Raw genomic sequence first — 15,841 nt, 5'->3', positions numbered from 1 at the left:
AAAGTCAAACTCTGGCCAACTCTTATAACTTAAGCTTCTAACCTTGGAACTAAGTGTCCAATTCACTTTAAAACCTTCCGAAACCAAACCAACCATCCCCGCAAGTCGCATGGAGCATAAAATGGGGCTCAAATACACAAAACGACCAACTGGATCATTACATGAGCACCGCAAGAAACAATGCCAAGATCTACACAAAAATGTGCAAAAGTGTAGTACGAGTACAAAAGTAAGTATCAATTCTAATCCCACCGAAATAATGGTGAGGTTTTGACAAAATATAATCACTTTCCATAGCATATGCAGTTGATAACATATCCAAAGACAAGAAACCAAGAAACAATGTATGAGATAAACATAATTAAGATAGGATATAATAATCATGCTTTCTCAGATAACATGATTAATAATATAAAATGATACAGTATATCCACATGATTAACGAGATAGGAATCAAGTAGTATTTATACGAATGCTTCTACAACTGTATAGAATGTCTATGCATGATAAAGACTCAAACTTTACATAGCCTCATGCACACATGGTCCAATATAGCAAGGGAAATCACGTGACTCCAAAGGGATGGATCTAAATCCATGCGCCGTATGAAATATCCATATCTCAATAATTAATCATCAATCCACTCAGAATGATTCATTGTGCTATAGTCAGCTACATTGCACGAAATTCCCTATCATGCTGAAACCTAAGTCTATATACTAGAACCATATAAATGGATTTATGCATATTTACATGAGATAAGTGTATATTATGCATATAGAAAAGAGAGATAAACGTTAGAGATGTATGCATGTGTATAAAGTACGACGATGACTACAACATGTAATAACATACAAAAGTAGCATATCCCGCCCAAATAACGAATCAAAAACCTATTACATGATTTCTATCATGAATAAGAGAGTTCAAGTAGTCATTGTTAGAAATGAAGCTTGTTACAAGTAAAACATGTATCTATACAAGGCATAAAGAAGCCTAAGATCTAACCTAAACATGGTGTAACCTCAGTATCCGCATATACACTCGTCACCTCGTATGTATATAACTCCCCAGCCAGTAGCGTACATAATATAAGTCCATTTTAGGACAAATTCTCTCATGTTGAGGTTAGCTAGAATACTTACCGTCTCTGGAGTTGACTTCAACCTTCCAAAATACCTTTCCCTTTATCCTCTACATTCAAATGCACAAAATGCAAGCAAAGAACACTCATGAGGTCAAATAAAACTATAAGAACCAATTCCAAATGATAAAGCTTTGATCTTTAATAAAATCTCAAAAGTCAACAAAAAGTTAATCCTGGCACGCATGATCAAATCTCGAGTCAAAATATGTGATTAATTTTTATATCCAAGTCCAAATAAGTATTCAAAGCCCTAAAATACACTTTTTTAATATTCAAGTCATTAGATTCCTTGATTTAGAGGCAAAATTAATGATAGATCCAAGTAATAATCATAGATCTAGGTTAGTATTTCTTACCACAATGATGTAGATGAAATCTCTTTCAAAAAGTTCCCAAATTTTTGTTTCAGTAGCTTCAACAATGTTACAATAAAGTTTGTGTAAAAGCTGAAATTTCAGCCCAAAAAAATCAAGAGGATGGCACGAAGGGGCACACATCTATGTCTTTTTCTTAGTTGTGATGTTTCCTTATGTATTTTGAACCCTTGAACAAGTTCGTATAGGGTATATGGATTAGTTGGGATGCATTGGAGGGGTTCCTAGGGGCTCATATGAGTTTCCGGATATTTAGATAGTGGTTTGAGAATGAAAAAGCTACAAAAAATTGTAGCAGTTATGAACTTTTTTAAGTTCTTCAAATTCCAACTTTCACAATGTACATCTTAATCACACCCGAGCTCCTTAGGTGCTAAACTGCACATATTGACAAGTCTACAATTATCATATGAACCTATTAGAACCCTTAAAACACTAATCCAAGCTCGTTTATCTAGAATATTGACTTTTGTCTACTCTTCTCAACTTAAGGCTTCAAGTTACAAATAAGTACTCCAAATCATTCATGAACCCCTTGGGACCCAAACCACCCATACCCGCAAGTGATAAGACACATAATGAACCTACGACAAGCCTCAAATAAGGTACTGAGTCTTAGAATCAAGAATGTTTAGTTGTATTTTTAGAGTGACAAGTTGGTATCAAAGCCTAGGTTTCACAAGGCAAACAAGTCATGAGCATATCTAGTAGTGTCTTGTAGATTGGTACATAGTCATTTATATAGTTTAAAATATTACTCTTATATTCTCTTAGAGAAGCTGAAGGCGTGTGCATTGGCAGCGTCTAAGCTGGAGCCAATGTCCAAGGTAGAACCCACTAACCAAGGTAGATATGGGGGTAGAGGATGGGTTGAAGCTTAGCCAGTTGGGGTAGATCAATTTATTGTTGTGGTCCGGCCATTGGTTAGTCTCGTATGACGTGTGGAGGAGTAGAAGAGGATGGATTGGTTCCAATTAGATCCTCCATGTTTTGATGGTGATCCCACAGTCAATGCTCTGGATTTATAAGATAGATTATCACGACCCAAATTGCACCTAGTCGCACAAAGTACAATCGCGACTACAAATGTACTTCTATATACAAAATTTCCCATCACGACAAATAAGGAGTCAAATGCATAGATATGATTTTATCACAAACAAAAGGGTTCTCATTTACTCATACAAACAAATAGGGCATGTCACATGTCGATAATATACCAAAACAAGGCATAAATAAAGCCTAAAATCTAACTCCAAACATTGCATAACCTTGATGACTACCTATACGCTCGTCGCCTCGCATATACATCACCCCCAAACACATAGAATTTAGTGTATAAGAACATTTTATGAAAATTTCTCTTGAGTCGAGATTAAGCAAGATACTTACTTTATCTAGGGCTAGTTCTATTCTTGAATATGTGACTTCTCTAGCTCTAATTCTATCAAACAAGAAAGATCGAGCCCAAAGAATGCCCAAGAAAGTTACAAAAAAAGCTATAGAATTCAACTACAAGTTAAAAAAAGCTATAGAAGTCGAAATCCTCCTTTTCCTCCTTTGCATCCTAGATTCTAAGGTAAAATTAATAATAGATTCATGCTTAATCATAAATTTTGAATGAGAATTTCTTACCCTATCGTCTTAGCAGAAAATTGCCTTTGTCCAAGATTCCTAGCTCTCGAAATAATGACATAAGCTCACAACATGAAATGAGGCTATTTATAGAGGAAACCCAAATACTCTAATATTATTTAACCTTACCATGTTGCCCCGTATGTCACCACGTCATCGTAGTAGGCCCGCAACCTGCAATATTTTTCTATCAAAATCTGCATTGCCACCCCTTAGTAAAATAGTCATAACCTTTGTTGTTACGACCCAAAGTACACCTAGTCATGATGGCACCTAACTCAACCCACTAAATAAGCCAAATAACAGTCAACATAATTCTAATGGACATAACAAGAAATCAATAAGTGAAATAAATTAATTCCCGTAAAATAACCCAAGTATTGGTCGTACTATTCATGAGCCGCTAAGACATAGATTTACAAATATGGTATAAAAATAAATACAACATCTGTTTGGAATATACATAAACAGATTGCAAATTTAAAACTACTAAGGACAAGTGGTAGCTATATCTGAAAAAGCAGGTACATCTTCAAAGCCAACTTCCACCATTCATAACAGCATCAGCTCCAAGATCTGCACTCAAGGTGTAGAAGTGTAGTATGAGTACAACCAACCTCATTTACTCAGCAAGTATCATAACTAACATTGGCCTGATATTAGCGGCAAGAATTATAAATAATACTCGCTAATAACCTGTTCAATCCATATATCTCACAAGTACACAACAAAAATATTATCAAGGTATAAGCCACATACTAAGGCCTCCTCGGTGCCCAAAGATAATGTAACATGCTCTTTTTCAGTTAATAATCCAGCATATAGAGACAATACACATCCAATATCATTTAATCATAAAGACTTGCATATAGAGAAGATATGCTTGATTAAACAAGTCAAGTCATACGAAAGATATGCTTATTGGACTCTATGTATTAACGTGAGAGAATCATCGAGGTATTTGTCTAAATAGAAATAATCCATGTAATCGCAGAAATTATCACTGGCTTAAACCCATTGTTGAATTCTGCTCACCAAAATATGGAGTTACTTATGGCAGAACGGGCCACTCTGGTCTTTCACAATAAAGCAATAGACAGAAATACCATAAAATAATTTATTAGTAGATTAATAGATCACTTTGGAATGGCAGTATATTGTCCCATTTGTTCCGTGTTGAAATAGAACAATAATTTATTTTTATGTTTTATTAGATTTTAGATTATTAGATTTTTTAGTGATTAGATATTAGTTTTAAGGTGATAGTGAAATAGTTGACAAATAAGTCACCCTTACTGGCACTCTAAAAAATTGTACATGAGATTTTCTCTAAATAGATATAATCTTTGTAATCGCAGAAACTATCACCAGCTCAAACCCATTGTCGAATTCTGCTCAGCAGAATATGGAGGTACTTATGGCAGAATGGGCCAATCTGGTCTTTTACAATAAAGCAATAGACAGAAATACCATAAAATAATTTATTAGTAGATTAATATATCACTTCGAAATGGCAGTATATTGTCACATTTGTTCCGTGTTGAAATAGAACAATAATTTATTTTTATTTTTTATTAGATTTTAGATTATTAGATTTTTTAGTGATTAGATATTAGTTTTGTGGTGATAGTGAAATAGTTGACAGATAAGTCACCCTTACTGCCACTCTACAAAACCGTACAAGAGATTTTCACATCATACAACTCCTTGTTCAATTTTTTCAAATTCATTAGATCCTTTCGACATTCGAGAGCCCCCCTTCTTCCACTTTATCCCAGGTGGGTGAACCCTCATATATATTAAGTGACCACATATATAGAGTCAATAGATATATGGAGTTCGAAGGGTAGGGGGTTTTCTTCGCGGCTCGAGAGATGGAATAGACAGGGCCCCAGATTCACATACAGGGAAGATATGTACCGTGCCTCATCTCATTATGTAAGGTGACATACAGAGTAGCTATGCACAAAGGCATGTATATAACCCGAAGTTAATAATTAGAGAAGAGATGTAGCAAAATTATGTATACATCAAAGGAAATTACAAGTAGAAAAGAAATAAAATAATCAAATACCAATATGTTACAGCAAGCAACCCGATCCAAATAGAAATCATAATACGGCTCTAAGGACTAGATCAAAAATCAATAATCGAACCAAAACACTAATCGGCTTTTTCCAAAGTCCACATCAACCAATAACCCGCCGATTTCTCACAATCTGCGTGTACACGATCAAGAAGGCACATGAGAAGGTGACTCTAGAGGAATGAATGCATATCCACACGCTGCATGGTGTAGTCACATGCAATCTGCCTAGCGTGGCCACATGCTTAATATCATAATTCGCCTGGCATGGTCACAGGCCCGACATCACAATCCACCTGGCATGGTTGCAGGCTCAATATCACAATCCACCCGGCGTGGTCACGAGTTCAATATAACAATCCACCCTGCATGGTCACATGCTTAATATCACGATCCGCATGGCGTGGTTACGTGCTACCAGTCCAATACATATCACACAAAAAGAATATATACAAGAGTACATGTATATGATCAATAAATATCAAAATTCTACTCATGGAGTAGTATAAGTGACATTCTAAGATATATACATGTGCAAAGTGTGCTATCATAGCTCAAATCAGGCAAATACATCACGAAAAGTAGCAATTATCAGGTTCAATCTAGAGATTATCCTCTATGTAGCCTCAAACATGGCTCAATAAGCTCACAACAGGGGTACAAATATAAGAATCGTCACAGTATGAAGCTTAGAAATCAATCCAAGGCATATTATAGCCTAAAGACTACCCCCGAGCTTGAAAAATAACCTGGTGCACGCACATAGGATCAACCCCACACTTGTGCACCACCCATAGCACTTAGCTATAACACTCAGACAATTAGTGCCTCAACCAAGTTTAGTAAGATACTTACCACAAGAAGCGCCATCCCGTATGAATCGAACTTCGAATGGCTCGAAACTAGTAAAAGGAAACTCAAAAACATCAAATATGGCCATATAAAATAAACTGAAAAGATAAAGGTTGAACCTTTAATCAAATAATCAAAGTCAACCAAAAGTTTAACCCGAGCTCGGACCCCAGAACCCGACAAAACTCACAAATTCTGACAACCCATTCGAATACGAGTCCAACTATACTAGTATCACACAAATTCAACTCTGATTCGATGTTCAAATCTCAAATATTCACTTTACAAAAGTTTTTGACAAATCCCCACAATTTCTCTTTTAGATTCATCAATCAATTGCCAAAATGGATGATAGAATCATGAATAATACTCAAAAACCGAGTTAGGCTTACTTATCCTAATGACGTATATGAAAATTCCTTCAAAAATTGCCTCTCCCCGAGCTCCAAAACCTTGTGAGAAAAGGTAACTAAATTCTGAAATAAGTAAAAATGCAGCAACTGTCCCAACCCAAATCAGATCATAGATTATCTCGAAACTCAAGTTTGATAAGCCCAACATAATTCTTGTGAGATTACACGCAAAGATAGATTATTGAATAATCTAATTTGGCCTTAAAATGGGGAGATATGATATTTTGATAATTTAAAGGAAGTATGAGAATTGTAGGGACATAATTAGTATTATCGAATTGTTTACAGCAGAAAAATTAGCAGCGACTAAAACTTCATTTTAGCAACCAAAATTCATTCGGAACCTCTGGAACATAAACCATATATGCATTTCAATCATAATATATGCAACCAATTGGATCTCGCACTAAAAACACTGAAAATGGGTTTTCTAGACCCGATATTGACCGTGGTCAAACTCCAAATCCTTAACTTAACTAGTCTCTTAGCCAATGATCCAAAACACACCCAAGCCCCTTAGGATACCATACAATCATGACAACAAGAACAAATACATTTTCCAAACTTACCCAAAGGCTCAAAACACTCACGAATATATCAGAATAAAGAATCGAGGCTCAAATCGAATAGAATTTCTCTTAAGTTATTAAATCTTTATTCCTTCAAAAAAGTGTCTGAATCACACTTACACACTTCGGATAACTTCCAAATTTTACATACAAGTTCAATTCAATTATATAGACCTATCCAAAATCTCGAAATACCAATCGGGGTCCAATAACATTAAAGTCAACTTTTGGTCAAACTTATAAACTCTTAAGTTATTAAAATTGCCAACTTTCGACAAGTAGTATCGAATTCTTCTAGGAACCTCCAAAATCAAATCTGAACATACTACAAGTCCAAAATCATCATACGAAACTACCGGAACCCTAAAAACTCGATTCCAGTCCGTTTACTCAAAAGTCAAACCTTGGTCAACTCTTCCAACTTAAAGCTTTCAAATCAAGATCATTCTTCCAAATACAACCCGGACCACTTGAAAGCTAAAACCCGTCATACACGCAAGTCGTAATACATCATATGAAGCTACTCAAAGTCTCAAACCACCAAATGGAACGCTAAAGCTCAAAACGACCGGTCGGGTCGTCACATTCTCCCCCATTTAAACATATGTTCGTCCTCAACGTGCCAAGAATCATTCCAAAACCATCAAATCACTTTATAAACTCACCATACACATATCCACGGGCGATCCCACATCATGTAAATACACATAAGCCTGACAATACAACCTAACTAAAGATCCTTACTTCCACTTTACTTCATAAACCTTAGAAATCTATCTCCAACATCTGGAACTCATTATAAGACACAATTCTCGCATCTATACACTGTATAGGTCAGAAAAAATTGTATTAAGACATAAACAGAACCCATGATATAATCACATGATATACCACATAACTTAGATTCTTATAGCATTAACACTCAACTTTAATAGCTGTTCAATAACAAACCCGATACCTGTAACACACCTCATATTAAATAAAACCTTGGTCTAATCCTTCGTACACTGCAAATAATGAAACAAACATGCAGAACTCATAACCACTCATTAGATCAACAGGTCGTGGAGCTCTCTCGCCTAAAAAGAACCATTGCAAAATTCGGAGCTAACTAGTGACGTTCTTCTTCCAAACATACTTTAATCAAGTCCGATGGCACTCATTCCATATCAAGCAACCCCATCTTATCCAGTACAAGTTTCTCGATCGACATGCCATACCAGCACCACCTCGAGCCATATACCATGCAATCTGTACACCAAACAAGCAACAACTCGAATGTGCCCAATGATGGAAAGATAATCAAATGAGAAAACCGTCCCTTAATCCCAATAGATACCACCATAAAAAGCAATGCTATGAAACCATATCACAGAGAATAAAAAACACACGAAATAAGCACAAAAGATCATATCCCAAACATAACTCTGATGCGATGTGTGACCCAATCCAAACACCGATCCACATGGAATACTCAAGCCATTATGCTCACAATCAACAACCATATCAACAACAAATAGAAGAAGTGTATGACCATAACCATGGAGAAATGGATAGCACAATATTCCACAAATAGGAAAACCATAACCAAGACGTAATCAATCATCCAACAACCCAAGAACCATTTTGCTTGAATTCTGCCACAAGACCCAAATAGAACTGCATCATGTGTAAATAGTCAACAGTCTCGCAACCTATCATAGCATAGGAGAGTAACACATGGAACATAACAAAACACAAATAAGATCAACTTTAGATGAATGACACACCCCTCAACAATAGTTGTGCTGAATAAACAAATTCAACCTGATGTAGAATACATATTCTTACTAGGCCTACCGGTCACCTCTAAATAATTTATGCTCCTCTTGAAATAGGAAGATAATCTCAGGAAAGTCCACACTAACCTATCTATAACACATAAAATATGTTGTCAACCTCTTAACATACCTTCACCATTTACAACCAAGAAACAATCTACCTCTATGAACCCTCCTAGTCTTCAAATCCCCTAGAATACAAGAATCTCCATGTCCGATCCCAAGTCGTGGTCGAAATTATTGAGAACTCTTTGAAATCCATTTGTATATAACAATGCCATCAAAACTTAATCGCTCTTACTCAATCAAGTCACGTAAATCACGAAGCCCAAGAGCACTGCCACAACACAGCTACAAAGCCTCGTCACACCAAAAGAACTAAAAGAACCAATTATTTCTATTACTATGCTTACCCGAACCACTACTAAGTTGACCCATTTCTTTAATTCCCTCTCGCCTTGCCTTCTATTTGACACTTCTCCTTACCAATAACCATACAGTCCTTAATTAAACTCACCCAAAGACATCCGAACATGAAACCACGTCCTCTTAAGACCCATAAGCCACTGATTCCCTCTTAAGCACCCAATAATACTGCAACTAAGATACCCAGTTTGAAGAGACATTATGTGAATCTTAAGCTATTTCTTTAACCTCTATGATACGCATATGTAGAATCACTAATGTTACAGAAATAACGCAAGTATCGACACCATCCACTGCACATCTCAGATCTTAGCCATATATAAAATTTGGGGAAACCCTCAAATACCACATATGAATCATGAACTCATTAGAATTTTCTCAAGAGTGATCCACCCTACTCCTATCCCCAATGCACCGGAAATAAAAGCGGCAAAACTTGTGCCCCATTAGCACACAAATACCTAAAGAAGTAACCCCCATCACTTAATCAACCGAGTGAATCCCTTCTCCTTGCTCACTACGCCCACCGCGAATAGTAAGCCTGAATCACTCTACGATTTTCGTATATCCATAAAGTATAATACATCATACATCCAGAAATTTCCTTACTCGACCCATCCTCAAAATCAACCTCTTCAAGTCATAACTGATATGGAAGTATGCCTCAGTCGAAAACTAACATAACACACAACCGTGCAATCTGATCGTCGATAGCAGACTCCCCCACTTGTCTTGAACCCATAGAACATAACCTCTGATAACCTACAATACCCTTATTCCATTATGTCCATAATTGCGCACTATAATCCAACTAAACCCTTCATAAGCTCATGTAGTACCAGCCATAGAAGACCTCAAATCTTCTTCTAAACGCATATCCATCCTCGTGAAAGTCGGGCAAACTCCTTCATGCAGTTCAAACTCAAATTGTAGCGCATACACACTCCACTGATAGAAAGGAAACTCTTCAAAGAAAAAAAAAGAGGGATCACACAATCATAGAACATCTTGTAGGGGATAACCCACCAGATTAGCCTCAAACTAGCATTTCTCTATGCCCTTTCATGGCCACAACCACTATGCAATCACTAAATCCTCTGATGTTTTAAGCATCATTACCACACAAGAGGGGGTGATTTGTGTGGTACCCAATTTTTGATCTAGAAGAACCAGGTTCTTCTAGGTGTTCTAACTACTACTGTTTGCGGAAATAAAAGTACATAAAATAAAGAACATAGAGATTTTTACGTGTAAAACACCCGGCTCAAAAGGTGAAAAAAAACCAGGACCTACTACTCAGTAGGATTTTCCCCAACACCTCACTAAATCACTGAGCCAAAACAGCATTTACAAATCTCTTTGTAAACCTAAGGATTACCTCTAATCCCACCTCTAACTGTTGCGACAACTTCAAGTTAGCCTATAACTTGAACTCTCAAAGTATCTAATACAATTGCTTCTATGAAAGCTGGAAAGGTACAACTTTGAACCACCTACTACAATTGAACTAGAATAATAAAAAACACAATGGAACTAGTACTTCTATCTCGTTCAAGTAGCTTCAGGAGTGCACACTCAAATCTCACATAAATTTCTTGCAAAATCGTCTTGCTCTTTTGCTTTCAATTTAGTTTAACTTCTGCATTTGTGCAATACCTGTAAAAGAGAACAATCACTATTATTTAATGAGTTAGTAATTAGAGTTTGATTGAGACTCATTTGCTGATCTTCCATCGAAGTTGAGTCCTTGAACAACACAAACTCTGACACTATCTTTTATCCGGATTGTGTTCTCTTCACATAAGGAGACTTTCTCCCCTTATCCAATATGTGACCTTTTCGATCAGATCAGGAGATATTGCTGCTTTATCAGTGTGACTTATCTCCTTCATATTCATCTCACATGTATAGGTTGATCATGATTGTGCTTCACATGATGGACATGGTCCATGACTGAGTTCATTTGTCATTCTTCAAAACTTCACCTATTCTTGGGCCAATAAATTCCCCCTTTTTGATGATGACAAACTCTGTGCTTTTTACTAATTAAAAGACCTGTAAGAACTCATCTTTACCATCAACACTAGACTTAGAAAATTTACTTCTCATCAAGGATTAGGTTAAATAGGCTATAAATATCATTTATTCAGAATAATGTATAAATCACAATATCTCTTCCCCCTTTTGGAATCATCGAAAAGTTGCATACATAGTGTAAATTCCAAATTTTAATAAGTAATCATGGCTACTGGGGCATAATCAACAAACATATTTAAACTATTAAGGTTAGAATCATCATAGAACAAGAGAAAACAGGTGTTGTCATTGATCATGATATTTTGCAATTAACAATCCACGAAAAGAAAGAGAAACTTTTAAAACATGAGCAAAAATAGAAAAATCCATAATCCGGGTCACTGGGGTTCACTTGGGGTATTAGACAGGTTCAGAAGACAAGTGCTAGGAGACCTAAGGCTTGGAGGAACTAGAGGGTTGAGTCTGGAGAAGGTTCAGCATATTCTGAAGGATTCCATCACTCTTCTCCTTTTCTTTTGCTAGCTCAGTTCTAAGGCCATCCCTCTCAGTTTCCAATTCAGCCACACGAGCCTTTAAGCCTAGCAATTTCAGCATCCTTAGTTCCACATTGCTGAACCAAAGTCCTGACCTTGCTGTTGATGGGTGTCTTCAGAGATGAATCAGGTTCAATTGGGATGACATTGACTGGATAGTCACAAGCCAGAAGAGTCTTAATACCAAAATGTTCCTTGCTTGATGCCATTTCCCATTTCTTCAAAGGCACATTCAGCCTGTCCAGAACAGTGGTCAGTATGAAGCCATATGGAGTAGCATGAGCCTTGGAGCCATTGATGACCCTGTCTAGCAATTTTACAATGAGACCAGGCCAGTTGATCTGCTTTCTTCTCTCAAGGCACTCCATAAGAACTAGGTCCATGTAGTTTGCAGTATGTCTTCTCTCTTGTCTGGGCAGTAGGCACTTGTTGACAAACTCAAACACAACCTTGTGCTCAGCCCTCATCTCACTTTTCTGCACAACCCTGGCTTCATTCACATCCTCTGAATCACAAAACCTCTTGGTGATCTCAAGAGTAGTAGGTAGGGAGTCTAGGCATGGCCACCTTTGCCTAGTGTTGTCATTAAACCCTTCAGAGGGTATATCCAGAATTTCTCCCAGTTTCGCAGCATCAAATAGCACTGGGACTCCCTTTACCAAGCTACTGACAACCCCATACAAAATTAGTTCATTTTTGGCTAGTCTCCCATCCATATGAAGGTCCATGTCCTTTCAACCTTGAGCAGTTAAAGAGTCAACAAACCTTATCATCCCTGGTTCCACCAGGTCCTTCAGAAATCTACCTTTCAAAATTTTTCTCCTGCCAAAGATGAGAAACTTGTCCTGTTCCTTCTCAGATTCCTCTTCTTCTTCTTATCCACTCCACTTTTCATCATCAAAAACTTTTGCTTGTTTAACTTTCACTGCAGATCTTGTCCTATTGGCTAGTGAGGGTTCAACAGACACAAGTACAGAAAAAGACTTCATGGATGAAGTCTTGGACTTTTTAGGTTTTGGTGTAGGAACCTCCACTGTTGTACCCCTTTCTTGATGGACCAGCTCCATCTCCTCTTCCTCTACAAGCTCAGAGGATTCTGCAACCTTTCCATTTCCCTTCTCCACTTTCTTTTTCTTGCTTTCTTCTAGAGCCTTTTGTAAGTCAGCTTCACTTTGTTTTACCCTACTTTTTGTGGCTCTTCCCTTAGGCATTGAAGTGGCAGTAGGTTTTGGGTATGAAGTTTTTCTTTTCTTGGATGGCTTGGGATCATTTGGGGCTTTTGGTATGGTAGCTTTGCGTTTCTTTGGGTCATAACTTGTCCCAATCTTTCTCAGTAGATCAGCTAGGGTCTCTTCAGTAGATGAAACATGTTCATCTCTCCTTTTGCTCAGATGAACCAACCCCTCAATAGCCTCCCCAAACCCATTTCCCCCTAACTTCATGCCACTCTCTTCTAACTTCTCTTGTGCAACCCTACATATAGCAAGAACTGCTCCCTTCCCATTTCCCCTCTCTTCACCACATGCACCCTCTCTCTCTCTTACTTTTTCAAACTTCTTTTTACCTCAACTCCTACTCGTCTCAGCCAACTTAACATCCCTAATGGGTCCAACTAGAACAAACCTTGTTTCAAAGTTTTCAACAACAAATGAACTTACCTCAGTAGGGAATTATTGAGTCTTTTCAGAGTTAGAAGACCCATGTCCTTCCCCCTCAGTCGCAGATTGAAAGGATTTAGACTCAGAACTTGAATCAGAATTTAGAGCTTGGATTTCTTTCACTTCGCTAGCTTTCAACCTTTCATTTAAAACCTTTCTCAGAGCCCCAGATGCTACAGTTTTTCGAGCTAACATTTTCTGCCTTCGAAACCTAGGTTTTGGGGATTCACTAGGAGAGGTAGATGAGGATGAATTTGAGGGTGATGGTAGTGGAGTAGGACTAGGATGATCTTGTGGGTTAGATATTTTTGTTCGTTTCTTGTGTTAATTTGGGAATTTTGGAGAAGAGAGCAATTAGAGTTGAAGAAGAGAATTTTTGACGGTTTTAGAATAATGAAGAAGATAAGAGATGTGGTGTGTATTTAAAGAGAATTAGACATTAATTCAGTAACTGCAGCTTTTCAGTGGTCAAATAGAAGTCTTATCAAACTGTAGTTCCAGACTTTTAACGATTATTTGGCTTCCCTAGATATTAGGAAAAAATCACGATTTTAGAGTTCTAAATGGACGAAACTGGTTCAATGCTTCAACGGATAGAATTTTCTAGGAATTTGGAAAGTATAGGACTTCTGCTCATGATTCAATTGTTAATCTTTCTAATTGTGCAAAGTATTGAAACCATACCTGAGTTTTCATATGAACTCATATTGATAAACCAGGTTCTTCATTTAGAATTCTCTTGAACATGCCTCAAATGCCATAATAGAAAAAACTTTGTAAGAGATCAATGAGTCATATATACACATGTCAGAAGACTATACTAATTAAAGTATGAGACTGAGTAAGAATTAATCTAGATATTTACACAAAGTTATAATTCCTAGCCAATTTTTTTTTCAATATATTTTTTTTGTATTCTGAGCTGGACCTATTACGTGATTTTAATCATCCCTATTTCCAACCCGTTCCTCTCAAAGTTTTCTCTATTCAGTGCTTTAGTGAAGATGTCAGCAATTTGCTTATCAGTAGTACAAAATTCTATGGAGATCAAACCTTTCTCATAGTTTTCTCTTAAGAAATGGTGCCTAACATCTATGTGCTTAGTCCTTTTATGATGAACATGGTTCTTTGTCATACTTATAGCACTACTGTTATCATAGAATATAGGAATGCAACCTACTTCTATACCAAAATCTACCAGCTTCTTTTTGATCCATAGCAATTGAGCACCACAAGAAGCAACAACAATATATTCAGCTTCAACAGTTGACAAGGCCACAAAATTTTGCTTTTTAGTAGCCCATGACACAAGACATGAACCAAGGAAGTGTGTCATAACTGAGGTGCTCTTCCTATCCACTAGAAAACCTATATAATTAGCATCAGCATATCCTACTAGATTGAAATTGCTACCTTTGGTATACCAAAGATACAGATCATTGGTGCCTTTCAAGTATCTTAGTATCCTTTTGACATCAGTCGGGTGGGACTCTTTAGGATTTGCCTGAAAGCGAGCACAAAGCCCTACACTGAAAACAATGTCAGGTCTGCTAGCAGTAAGATACAAGAGTGAACCAATCATACCCCTATACAACTTTTGATCAACTGATGAACCAGGTTCATCAACATCTAATTTAGTGGCAGTTGCAATGGGTATGTCTATTTCTTTAGATTCTTCCATTTTAAACTTTTTGATTAGCTCCTTTGCATACTTCTGCTAATGGATCATGGTTTCACTTAGACTTTCTTTGACTTGTAAGCCTAAGAAGAAGTTAAGCTCACCCATCATGATCATTTCAAACTCACTCCCCATTAATTTTGCAAAGTCCTTACTTAGCTTATCAGTAGTGGCCCAAAAGATTATGTCATCAACATATATTTGTACAACAAGGAGATCCTTACCTTTTTCCCTTAAGAATAAGGTACTATAAATTTTACCTCTTTTGTAACCATTCTCCATTAGGAATTTGGACAATCGTTCATACCATGCTCTTGGGGCCTTCTTGAGTCCATAGAGAGCCTTGTCTAACTTGTACATATGCTCAGGACATTCCTTGCTCTCAAATCCTGGAGGTTGTTTCACAAACACTTCTTCTTTCAAGTAGCCATTCAGGAAGGCACTTTTGACATCAATTTGATGAAGAGTGCATTCCATGTGTGTTGCAAAGGCTATGAGGAGTGTGATTGCCTCTAGTCTTGCAACTGGAGCAAAGGTCTCATCATAGTCTATGCCCTCCTCTTGGTTGTAACCTTGGACCACCAGTCTTGCCTTGTTCTTGTAACTGTTCCAT

The sequence above is a fragment of the Nicotiana sylvestris genome, chromosome 7 (genome assembly GCF_000393655.2).
Source record: "Nicotiana sylvestris chromosome 7, ASM39365v2, whole genome shotgun sequence".
NCBI classification, from domain to species: Eukaryota; Viridiplantae; Streptophyta; class Magnoliopsida; order Solanales; family Solanaceae; genus Nicotiana; species Nicotiana sylvestris.
This window is presented reverse-complemented; position numbering follows the sequence as displayed.